General features: G+C 32.6%; 1 protein-coding gene across 1 annotated transcript in view; it reads left to right on the top strand.

The window, feature by feature from the left end:
- CSMD3 (CUB and Sushi multiple domains 3) overlaps positions 1-12,222 on the top strand; it is an 838,052-nt gene that overhangs the window by 650,141 nt on the left and 175,689 nt on the right. The gene's annotated exons all lie outside the window — the stretch shown is intronic.

Here is a 12,222-nt window from a genome sequence, read left to right as displayed (position 1 = left end):
AAAGGCCTTACTGAAGTCCAGGTAGACCACATCCACAGCCTTTCCCTCATCCACTAGGCGGGTCACCTGGTCATCGAAGGAGATCAGGTTAGTCAAGCAGGATCTGCCTTTCATAAACCCATGCTGACTGGGCCTGATCAGCTGGTTGTCCTGTATATGCTGCATGATGGCACTCAAGATGAACCACTCCATAACCTTCCCTGGCACCGAGGTCAGGCTGACAGGCCTGTAGTTCCCTGGATCCTGCTTCTGGCCCTTCTTGTAGATGGGCATCACATTTGCTAACCTCCAGTCAACTGGGACCTCCCTGGTTAGCCAGGACTGGTGATAAATCATTGAAAATTCCTTTTGTGTGAGTTTATATCACCCTGCTGAAATCAGACCAGTCAGAATTTGTATGTTAATGTAGAAGAGGAACACAAATGCCTTGTATTATGGTAGCATGGCTTTTCATTTCTTTGTTTCTCTTTTCTTTTGGGAGAATGGTCTTTCATTTGGCAAAGTTCTTTCTCAAAGAGAGAAACCTCATAGTTATGAGCTTTACAGGTACTTAACTTTTGGGCTTGGGATTATTTATTAATTTAGATATTGCTAAAATACAAATATTCTTAGCATTTCAAGAGGGTCCCAATCTGTACTTTAGCACATATGATATTTCACTTTTCTTGTAATTTTAATGGCTGTGCTTAAAGTTTTCCATAGCATCTGTCACTACATCATGAATATCCTGCATGTATGCATCACTAAGGTTATTAGATGGTTTGAATGCTTCCATTTGGACTTTTGGAAGCTCAAAATACTCCTTTTGTGAGCTTTTGTTTGTTTGTTTGTTTTGGGGGGGGTATAACTGAAATATTTGGTGTAATTTCAACCTAACATTGTGTCATGGTATCAGTGAGATTTTCAATGATTTCTCTGGTGGTTTCATTTCCTGTCATACTGTCCAAAACCAGATCTGACAAGTCTTAGCTCATGCTAAGATTTAGCATCTTTATGTTATATCCAAGGAGAATAAATTTTCTTTTCATCTCATGGGTGAAGGAGGTGTCTAAATTCTAGCATTTAATGATTTTGATGGTAGTTTAAAAGATCAGACTCTGAACTGAAATAGGAAGTGCACTAGAAAATACAGACCAAAGGAGTGGTGTGATGGTAATACTGAAACTCAAAAATGTAAGTCACCTAGTTTTGTTCACGAGTGAAGCTTTTAGTATTGTAAATTCAAATAATTGGTATATATACTGAAATGTGTGGTAAAATCCTCAGCTGAAAGGAAAGAGAAGGTATTCTAATATGTTGGCAGCTGTAGATGAAAACAATTTCCACTAGTCACTCAGGATTATAAAGCAGTTTCACTTATACCACTTTGATAAATGCAGAGTAACTAACATTAATTAAAAGAGGGTCATTAATTTCTACAACTTTATAATAAGTTGTAGTATTCATTATTATGATTATTAATATGATAATATTATTATTATGGTAATTTCAATAAGAAATTGAAATATGGTAATTTCAATAAGAAAATAAAAAATAATAACATTCTCATCATATTTAGGATGCATTTTCCATCTTTTTTGTGCTGATGTTCTGCTAAAAATTAAATTACAAGCTTATAGTTACACAAGATTTGCTTTCTCCACAAACAAAAAAGTTTCTCATGCTAAATGAGAAACATTCCCTGTTTTGAGTTCACATTTCAGTTACAGACTGAGGCAGACTGGCAACATACCTGTTGCCAGACTGGAAATGCTGATAAATGGTTACATCTATTTTAGGGATCGTACTGATGAAGTCATGTTTCTCCTATTTACAGCTATCGAATGGCTGAAATATTTTCATTTTTTTCTTTTACAGGTTTTCTTTATATACCTTTTGATAATTGATATGAAGGAGTTTTTCAATGTTTCCTAATTTTATTTTCTTATTTTCCACTGGGAGTTGTTTTGGTTTTGCGTACTAATGAAAAGAGAAAATAGTTATTCAAGTATTAATTTCATCCACACTATTCAGTAAGCTGAAGTGATAATTTGTTTCAGATGAATGAACTGATGAATTATCTGGTCTAAACAATAACATTTGCTAGTAGGATAATAAAAGATAATTATTATACTCAGAAAGCTGTTGTACTTTTAATTAGTAGCTATAAATTAGCTGAGAGGTGATTGAAGAACCAAACAGCTTTTTTCAAAGTGACTTTTCCATTAAATCTAGAACCCTTATTAGTTATTAATAAGAATGGCTTGAATTAAACCTGGTATCTTAATAAGATTTTATTCTTAATTGTACCTCAAATAAAATAACATTGGATTATTATTGTTGTTGTTGTTGTTATTCCAGAGTTAAATTTTTTTATTCCTTCTATTATATGTATTACTTAAGAGGTTAGTGTCCCTGTGGTCCCTACATAAGCATTAGAGAGAAGCTTAACCACAAATTTATTAAGGGGAGACCAGCCTTCAAATTTAGGCACCTTGTTTGAATACCTCATTAGCCAATTTCATGTTCCCTAACTACATTTTTTTAAAATAATTTTCTTACATTGAAAAATCAGTTCTTGCGAGAACTATAGTGAAGAGGTTTGTAGAGTGCAACTAAGTTGAACTTCATGTTGTTTGTGTCTTTGGAGAGAATAGTTTTATGAATGGTTTTGTGATTACAGACCCCAGAACCATCAATAAAAATATTTTTTCTTAATCTGTCATCTCTTGCAATATTCCTTCTGCTATATATAGGCTACTGTTAAAATCTACAGGAAAACAACAAAACGTTGCAGGCATGTTTTATTTCTTTTTCAGTCCAGAGACTGTAATATAAAAATAAGCAATAAACAAAATTTGGATGTTTTACCAGTGTACTCTTTCTTTCCATAAAAACTTGCTTAGATAGGCAGGTGCTTTAAAAGTGTGGTTCAGATTTGTTTTCTAAAAGCAAATAAGCAATTGTATAAGAAAGCAATGAAGCGGGACTAGAAAATACTGCCCGTGCTCAAGATTAGCAAGATCTTCACATTTCCAAGATGCAGACACAGTTCAGAACACTTTTGTAGTAGCAGGACAATTGCCTCCTACACTGTGCTTCCTCTAACTTCTTCCACTCATTTTTGTTCATAAAACAAACAGAAGTGACCACAAAGCATGCAATGTACACAGCTGGTCTCAGAATATTATTATCCTGAGTAGTAGCTTTTCCAGCATAAAATAAATGTCAGTAGTTATTAGCTGTACAGTCTTGGGTTTTTTTTTCTCCATCCTGTTCACACACCCGCTGCAGGACACTAAAAAAAACATATCAGCTGTAGGCTACAATTACTGGGCCTAAGAGAGAAGCGTGCCACCTGATTGTCTTTTCCCTTTCAGGGTATACTACCTACTTGCACATCATAATGGCAAAGAATTGTCTTTTATTTAGCTAAGAGCCTGGAGAGAAGAAAATAAGTACATTTTAAATTTAGGATTTGAAGAAAACCTTTTGCACAAATGCAGAGAGGAGTCTATTTTAAATAAACAGGAGTGTTGGACTATGCATATTAAGCCTCAAAACCCAGGATCTTCAAGGTGATCTGAGATTATTAAGAAACAAAGCAATGAAGTAAAAGTGACAATACAATGATAAGAACTTGTTGTTAATACCTGGATACTAAGAAAAGAAACATTCCCCTTCCCTTCATTAACTTCAATAATTGACTCACATCTGCTTATTCTCATTACCTTAATTCTCATTGCCGATGTTCTTAATAATGACTTAGAAACACGAATATATGTTTTATCTTAAACTAAGGCAAAAAGTCAGAATCTGTCTCTAATATTTGAAATAAATTAAATTTACAAAGACTAATGCCTAAATTAAATGCTTAAATTAAATAAGTATATTCTGGCAGGCCTGTATAGGGCAAGAGTTTTCTGGTGATTTCTGTGGCTGAGTTTTTGTATTAAAATTCCTCCCATCTACCTATAATAACTTTATTGAGAAATTAAAAGCAAATTGGCATAACGTGTTTGTAAAACCACTGTACAAAGATAGACAACTCCTTTAATTTAAGGCTGGCTCAGTTACCTAATATTAATAGTTCCCTAATTTAGAGATATCGATTAAGAATCTAAAAATAAATGGAATGAATACCAGCTTCAGTGAGCCTTAAAATGCATTTGATCACTGAATTTCTTGTTAGCACTATTTTTTTACCAACTATAATAATAAATAGAAGAACATATTTTCCTACTAAGAATACTTTATAAAAAGCTATTTTAAATTAATCTATCTGGGGTTTTTTTTTCAGTTTTCTATTGACTAGGAATGTAATTAGACTGTTGGGAATTAGAGTTTGGTGATCATAATATGGGTTGTAATCATATAAACGATCATATAAATAGAAATGCTTCAAGTTTTAGAAAACAAATTTGTCTGGGAGGATGACCTTGGGAAAAAGGATATATTTGACTTCTGTACCTTGTTTAGAAAAACTTTTAATGATTTTCTATCTGTCCTTAATTCTGAAATAAGATACTGTAATTTTATTATATAACTTATTTCTAATCATCAGTATTTTTCTTGGTTTCTGCAGTTATGAATAGTATTTTATAGTTTCATCCATCTAATCAGAAATTAACCTGAATAAGAGGGAGATAATTAAAAATTTTCTTATGCTTAAATATGGCTTCTAATACAAAAAACTAGATAGAACTCTGTATGGTTTTGATTTTTAAATTTAACAATAACTCATGTTCATAATTTATTTTCTAGTTATTTTGTGGTCACTATTATTCCAAAGATTATTGTATTGGAAAAAAAAAAAAACAAACCAACAAAATTCCCAAAACAGACTTCATAATTAAAATAAGAGGGCTTGTTCTAGACTAATCTCATTAAATCAAATTCTCTATTTACTTTTCAAAATAAGGCCACCTAAGTGTTAGACTAATGTTTCCTGGACCCTATTCAAAGTGGTAAATTTTACACTCAGTGCATCTATAATCCAAGTTTACTTTGTTCCTCCAGAATGTAACTCACCAGAAACAAATAAGAAATCTTCTTGATAAAGGAGGCAAAGAAACTGAGTTTACTACACTTCTCAACCATATTATTATGAATTCCCCTTAGCTCTTTAAAAATAAATATCAGAAACAAATACAACAATATTAAAAAATCCCCAAACTTTACAGCATTAATGTTAGCAAGTATAATCTTTATGAAAGAATATTTTTGCAAAAAGTAATTTGATCCACTTGTTACTGTTTATGGGGACAGTTGAAGATTCTTCAGCAGCATTGGTAAATCCATACTGGTATTTTCGGGTATGTGTTTGCCCCATCTCCATCAGTAATTCTGAGTCCATAAATGCATTTGTATTTATAAATAATCATGTAGTCTCTTACTTATCATAAAATCATAGAATCATGGGATGAGTAGTAGCTTTTCCAGCATAAAATAAATGTCAGTAGTTATTAGCTGTACAGTCTTGGGGTTTTTTTTCTCCATCCTGTTCACACACCCGCTGCAGGACACTAAAAAAAACATATCAGCTGTAGGCTACAATTACTGGGCCTAAGAGAGAAGCGTGCCACCTGATTGTCTTTTCCCTTTCAGGGTATACTACCTACTTGCACATCATAATGGCAAAGAATTGTCTTTTATTTAGCTAAGAGCCTGGAGAGAAGAAAATAAGTACATTTTAAATTTAGGATTTGAAGAAAACCTTTTGCACAAATGCAGAGAGGAGTCTATTTTAAATAAACAGGAGTGTTGGACTATGCATATTAAGCCTCAAAACCCAGGATCTTCAAGGTGATCTGAGATTATTAAGAAATGGAGCAATGAAGTAAAAGTGACAATACAATGATAAGAACTTGTTGTTAATACCTGGATACTAAGAAAAGAAACATTCCCCTTCCCTTCATTAACTTCAATAATTGACTCACATCTGCTTATTCTCATTACCTTAATTCTCATTGCCGATGTTCTTAATAATGACTTAGAAACACGAATATATGTTTTATCTTAAACTAAGGCAAAAAGTCAGAATCTGTCTCTAATATTTGAAATAAATTAAATTTACAAAGACTAATGCCTAAATTAAATGCTTAAATTAAATAAGTATATTCTGGCAGGCCTGTATAGGGCAAGAGTTTTCTGGTGATTTCTGTGGCTGAGTTTTTGTATTAAAATTCCTCCCATCTACCTATAATAACTTTACTGAGAAATTAAAAGCAAATTGGCATAACGTGTTTGTAAAACCACTGTACAAAGATAGACAACTCCTTTAATTTAAGGCTGGCTCAGTTACCTAATATTAATAGTTCCCTAATTTAGAGATATCGATTAAGAATCTAAAAATAAATGGAATGAATACCAGCTTCAGTGAGCCTTAAAATGCATTTGATCACTGAATTTCTTGTTAGCACTATTTTTTTACCAACTATAATAATAAATAGAAGAACATATTTTCCTACTAAGAATACTTTATAAAAAGCTATTTTAAATTAATCTATCTGGGGTTTTTTTTTCAGTTTTCTATTGACTAGGAATGTAATTAGACTGTTGGGAATTAGAGTTTGGTGATCATAATATGGGTTGTAATCATATAAACGATCATATAAATAGAAATGCTTCAAGTTTTAGAAAACAAATTTGTCTGGGAGGATGACCTTGGGAAAAAGGATATATTTGACTTCTGTACCTTGTTTAGAAAAACTTTTAATGATTTTCTATCTGTCCTTAATTCTGAAATAAGATACTGTAATTTTATTATATAACTTATTTCTAATCATCAGTATTTTTCTTGGTTTCTGCAGTTATGAATAGTATTTTATAGTTTCATCCATCTAATCAGAAATTAACCTGAATAAGAGGGAGATAATTAAAAATTTTCTTATGCTTAAATATGGCTTCTAATACAAAAAACTAGATAGAACTCTGTATGGTTTTGATTTTTAAATTTAACAATAACTCATGTTCATAATTTATTTTCTAGTTATTTTGTGGTCACTATTATTCCAAAGATTATTGTATTGGAAAAAAAAAAAAACAAACCAACAAAATTCCCAAAACAGACTTCATAATTAAAATAAGAGGGCTTGTTCTAGACTAATCTCATTAAATCAAATTCTCTATTTACTTTTCAAAATAAGGCCACCTAAGTGTTAGACTAATGTTTCCTGGACCCTATTCAAAGTGGTAAATTTTACACTCAGTGCATCTATAATCCAAGTTTACTTTGTTCCTCCAGAATGTAACTCACCAGAAACAAATAAGAAATCTTCTTGATAAAGGAGGCAAAGAAACTGAGTTTACTACACTTCTCAACCATATTATTATGAATTCCCCTTAGCTCTTTAAAAATAAATATCAGAAACAAATACAACAATATTAAAAAATCCCCAAACTTTACAGCATTAATGTTAGCAAGTATAATCTTTATGAAAGAATATTTTTGCAAAAAGTAATTTGATCCACTTGTTACTGTTTATGGGGACAGTTGAAGATTCTTCAGCAGCATTGGTAAATCCATACTGGTATTTTCGGGTATGTGTTTGCCCCATCTCCATCAGTAATTCTGAGTCCATAAATGCATTTGTATTTATAAATAAATGTAGTCTCTCTTACTTATCATAAAATCATAGAATCATGGGATGGTTTGAGTTGGAAGGAACCTTTAAAGATCATTTAGTCCACTCCCCCTGCCAAGGGCAGGGACGTCTTTCACTAGATCAGGTTTCTCAAAGCCCTGTCCAGCCTGACCTTGAATGTTTCCAGGGATGGGGCATCCACAACTTCTCCGGGCAACCTGTTCCAGTGTCTCACTACCGTCATTGTAAAAAAAAAAATTCTTCCTTACATTCAATCTAAATTTACCCTCTTTTTGTTTAAAACCGTTGCCCATGTAAATGGTGTATACAAAGAAAACATAACAAAAATGGAAAAAAAGTCTTTTGAAAAATTGATTTTGCTTTCTGTTTCAACCACAGAACATCTGATGTACAGCAGAAAGCAGATCCAGAGTTAACAAGTATTAGAAACATTTTCTCTACTTCAGGGGAGCTATATAGCTGTAGCTGGGAATCTTGTCCAAGATTCAGTTTTAAAACTCAAGGAAGTCAAAAGAAGTATCCCAGAGTAGAGTCTATCTCTGGGATATACTGATCCATTTTGCTCCATGAATGGGATGTCAAATAAGAAATAGAATTTGCTGATAAAAGCATACAGCTTCAGGGGCAGAAATCATATTGCTTAAGTGAGTTCATACTGTTCAATAAGGTACATCATGCAACACAAGATGAGAGGATATGCCAGCAACTACCTGCTTCAACAGAAGTTGCATTGAATCTGGCTGTAAATAGCTTAATGTCAGATAACTGCAATGTGGATATGTATTCACACCCTGCAATGCTAATACATGCCCAAGGGCTTAAGAAATTAACAAAATATCCTTTTAGAGGTAGAGAGGTCAAACAGAGAGAGTTACACAGATAATGAGTTAGGCGGAGTCCAACTATTGTTTTGAAAACTGTTTTTTAAAAGTGAATAGCAGAGTACTCCTGGTCCTTTTAAGGCAAAAAAAATTCCATAGCAATAAGGAAACACCTCTTCTGTGAGATACTTGACTGTGTGTGTCTTTTTAGTGGGATTGTGTCCATTATGGCTAATCAGAGGATGTGAGAATTTAAATTAAATTACTTCTTTTCTCTTGTTTTACCTGTTTTTTTAAATGTATACTTGTCACATAAGAGGAACAATGGAGAGAAAGAAGCAGAAACCATTCTGTAAAAATAACGTTTAAAAAATAGCAAGGGAGAATAAATATTTGCGTGTATATATTAGTTGGGCAAAGCACTTAACCTCTCTGTATCTCTGTTTATCCATCTTTAAGACAGAAAAATAACATTAACCTCAAAGAAATCCTATGAAAATTAATCGGAGTAACACTTAAACAGTTAAATACAAAAAGGTAATGTGTAAACCTGAAGTGAAATACAAGTCCCGTGTTTTACGTTACACCGAGAAAATGCATGAAACCCAGCGGTAAGCAATGAACTGTTTTTTACAGTCTCACGTATTCCCTTTGAAGTCCTACCATTTTCTTGTAACTAATGTACCCTTGAGTTGTTACCCATGATGTATCACAATGTGAAACAGGCTTTGCAGGCTAAAAAAACCCAAATATTTAAATAACAAAAAGTATATGGAGATGGACAGTAGGTACACTTTGCTATTATTTGGTAAAATTTAATGCAATTTACTAAGGTAGAGAATTTGTTTTGCTCTTTAAAATCTTATAGTTAGTTTGAGTAATAAAAATGGTATTAATGATGCTTTTAAAAATTTATTGTCTCACCTACTATATTTAGTTTGCTCACTGATGGACTTTCAGAGAAGTGAACACGTATTTTTTTCTCCCTTGCTGTTCCCTTCAAGGTAGATTTGAAGCTAGAAGTTTAAATAGAAAGCTGTAAGACTTGAGGGACAAAAGCTGAAAAGTGGTTTCTGAAAAATGGTGATATTTTCTTTGGGACACAGAAAGAAAAGAGTTCATTTAAAATGACCAGCTAAGAACAGTTTTTATTTCTTTCTAAAGTTTTACAGTGCAAATAGCCTGTCAACTAATATTTCTGAAAGGTATATAATCATCTGATCTTCCAGCAGTGAAGGTTAATTTCTTGCTGAGAGAAAAATGGTTGAAGGAAGGGACAAAAGCTGAAAAGTGGTTTCTGAAAAATGGTGATATTTTCTTTGGGACAAAGAAAGAAAAGAGTTCATTTAAAATGACCAGCTAAGAACAGTTTTTATTTCTTTCTAAAGTTTTCAGTGCAAATTAGCCTGTCAACTAATATTTCTGAAAGGTATATAATCATCTGATCTTCCAGCAGTGAAGGTTAATTTCTTGCTGAGAGAAAAATGGTTGAAGGAGATTCAACTTTCTGGTTGAGAAAACAGTTCAAAGTGTAATTATATGTATTCTGTGCAATATATTTTAATGTATTCTATCAGGTCTCCATTTTTAATGCTTGTAAATTGCCAGTTACTGAGATCAAAGCCTTCTAGTTTTTTTTTAATACCATTTGAGAAAATTAAGACTGTCAATAGTGTAGTCAAATATGGGATGACGTTATGCTACCTGCAACATATGTGATTATAATATGGATATAGAACTAGTTAATATAAAGTGGAGTATAAACATCTTTGTTGCTGTCCTTTTTGGTCAAGTGCATACTCCTTTCTGCATAAAGAAAATAATATCCTATGCTATGTATGATAGACTTGAAATAATTTCAGATTTTGAAAATTGGTATGTTTATAAAATAAAATTTCTTAAAGAAATATGCTACTACTTACATTAGAAATCACTATTTGTAAGTATTATCACAGCTGAAGTCTGAGTATATCAGTATTCATATTAAAATCATGAAGACTGCAAACTTAAACAGGATCATACTGATTAAAATTTAGACCTAAATAAATTAGGAATGCACAGAGGGGAAAAAATTAAAACAATAAAAGTACTGGACAATGGAATAATTTGCCTAAATACTTGCTGCAGTTCCATCACTTGAAGTATTTAAATCAAGACTTTCCAGTTTTAATAGCTATAAATTCTGAAGCCATAGACCTGGAGCTTAAGAATCATCATAATACCAGGTCACAAGACAAGGGTCTGCCCAACACAGTGTCCTTTTAACAGCAATAAATGTGGAAATCCAGGTAAAATATAATCTTAAGGCAATCTTTACTGATGGTTCTCAGAAGTACTTTCTCAGTCCATCTGTGACTGAAGGAGCTGTTGGTCTCTACGTAGTACCCTTGTTTTTAGTAGCTCCTCATAAGTTCTTCTTCCATTAATTTACATAACTGATTTTTTAGCCCATTTAGGTTTAGCATTTATGACATCCTGTAGCAAGCACTTCCACTCCTTAAGTGTGTATTGTGTAAAGAAATGTTCCCAGTTTTAAATGTGTTATTGTCTTTTTTCACCTGATGCTCTCCAATTCTTATACTTGAAAGGACTGTAAAAATAATTCCCTGTTCAATTTCTCCATACATCTCATGATTTTATTGATTCCTATCCTATTTGCCCCTTAATAATCTCCTTTTCAGAATGAAAAATTCAAATCTGTTCATGATGCAAAAGAGACCATAACATAATTGCTATTATCCTGCTCATCCTTCTCTATATTTTCTAATTTCACTCATGTTTTTTGCAAAGTGCAGACCAAAATGTCTATCCCCTGCACCCTGGATTTTCACATTTGTGTTATAATTGCTTGTTGTTCTCTGCTCTTTTCTTGATAACTGCTAGTATTTTATTCCCTTTCTGTCACTGCTGAGCACTGAACTGATGTTTCACAGGAACTGCCTGTTATAACCTCAAGATCTCAGTCCAGGGTGGTTAATAGCTAATTCAAAGCCCATCATTGTGAATATAAAGTAGGTTTATTCTTTCCTCATGTGCAGTACTTTACAATAAATTTAATCTAAGATTTTATCACTAGTCATTCATTACCATAATGTTTTTCTGTAACTTTTCTGTTAGTTCTTGCTTTTACTTCTTTGATAACTTAATGCCATCAACGTATTTTGTAACTGTTACTTGCATCTTTTTTAAATAATTTAAGAATATATTGAAAATCACAATTCCTGACACACATCCTTCCTGACACATATCCCTGCACAGCTCTGTGCATGAAGAAAACTATTTATGCCTACTGTTTTTTTCCCTAAATTTCCTAAACCATGTAAATTTTTTTCTTTTAAACAGCATTTGCTGAAATACTTTGTTGACTGTTTTTTTGGAAATTGTGAATTGAGATTCTTTTTATAGTTAACATGTGTTGTTTCCTTAAGATAGAAAATCTAACTTGTGTCCTAAATAATTGCCTAGAAATGTTGTGTAATGTAACTCCATGGAAATAGGGGATAAAAGCTTTCTAATTGATAACATATCAAAGTGATTTTGGCCAATATAGTTGTAAAGTTAAACCCATGCTAGATAAGGACCTGAGTAGTCATTTTGCAGGATTACTTAGTATGAGTAGCAGTAATTTATCTGGTGTCATAGATGTTTAAGCTCTCACGCTTTGCCCATGGTAAAACAACCTTGGAAAACACAGCAAGTGGATATGAAACACGATTCTCTCATTATTCTCATTTTAGTTAGGACTATAGCATTAATCACTGTCATGGTTTAACCTCAGTCAGTTGGCAGCTGAGTACCACACAGCCAATCGCGCA

The sequence above is a fragment of the Aptenodytes forsteri genome, unplaced genomic scaffold (assembly GCF_000699145.1).
Source record: "Aptenodytes forsteri isolate BGI_AS27 unplaced genomic scaffold, ASM69914v1 Scaffold49, whole genome shotgun sequence".
Classification (NCBI taxonomy): Eukaryota; Metazoa; Chordata; class Aves; order Sphenisciformes; family Spheniscidae; genus Aptenodytes; species Aptenodytes forsteri.
Note: the sequence above shows the minus strand (reverse complement) of the source record. Positions and strands in the feature narration are given on the sequence as shown.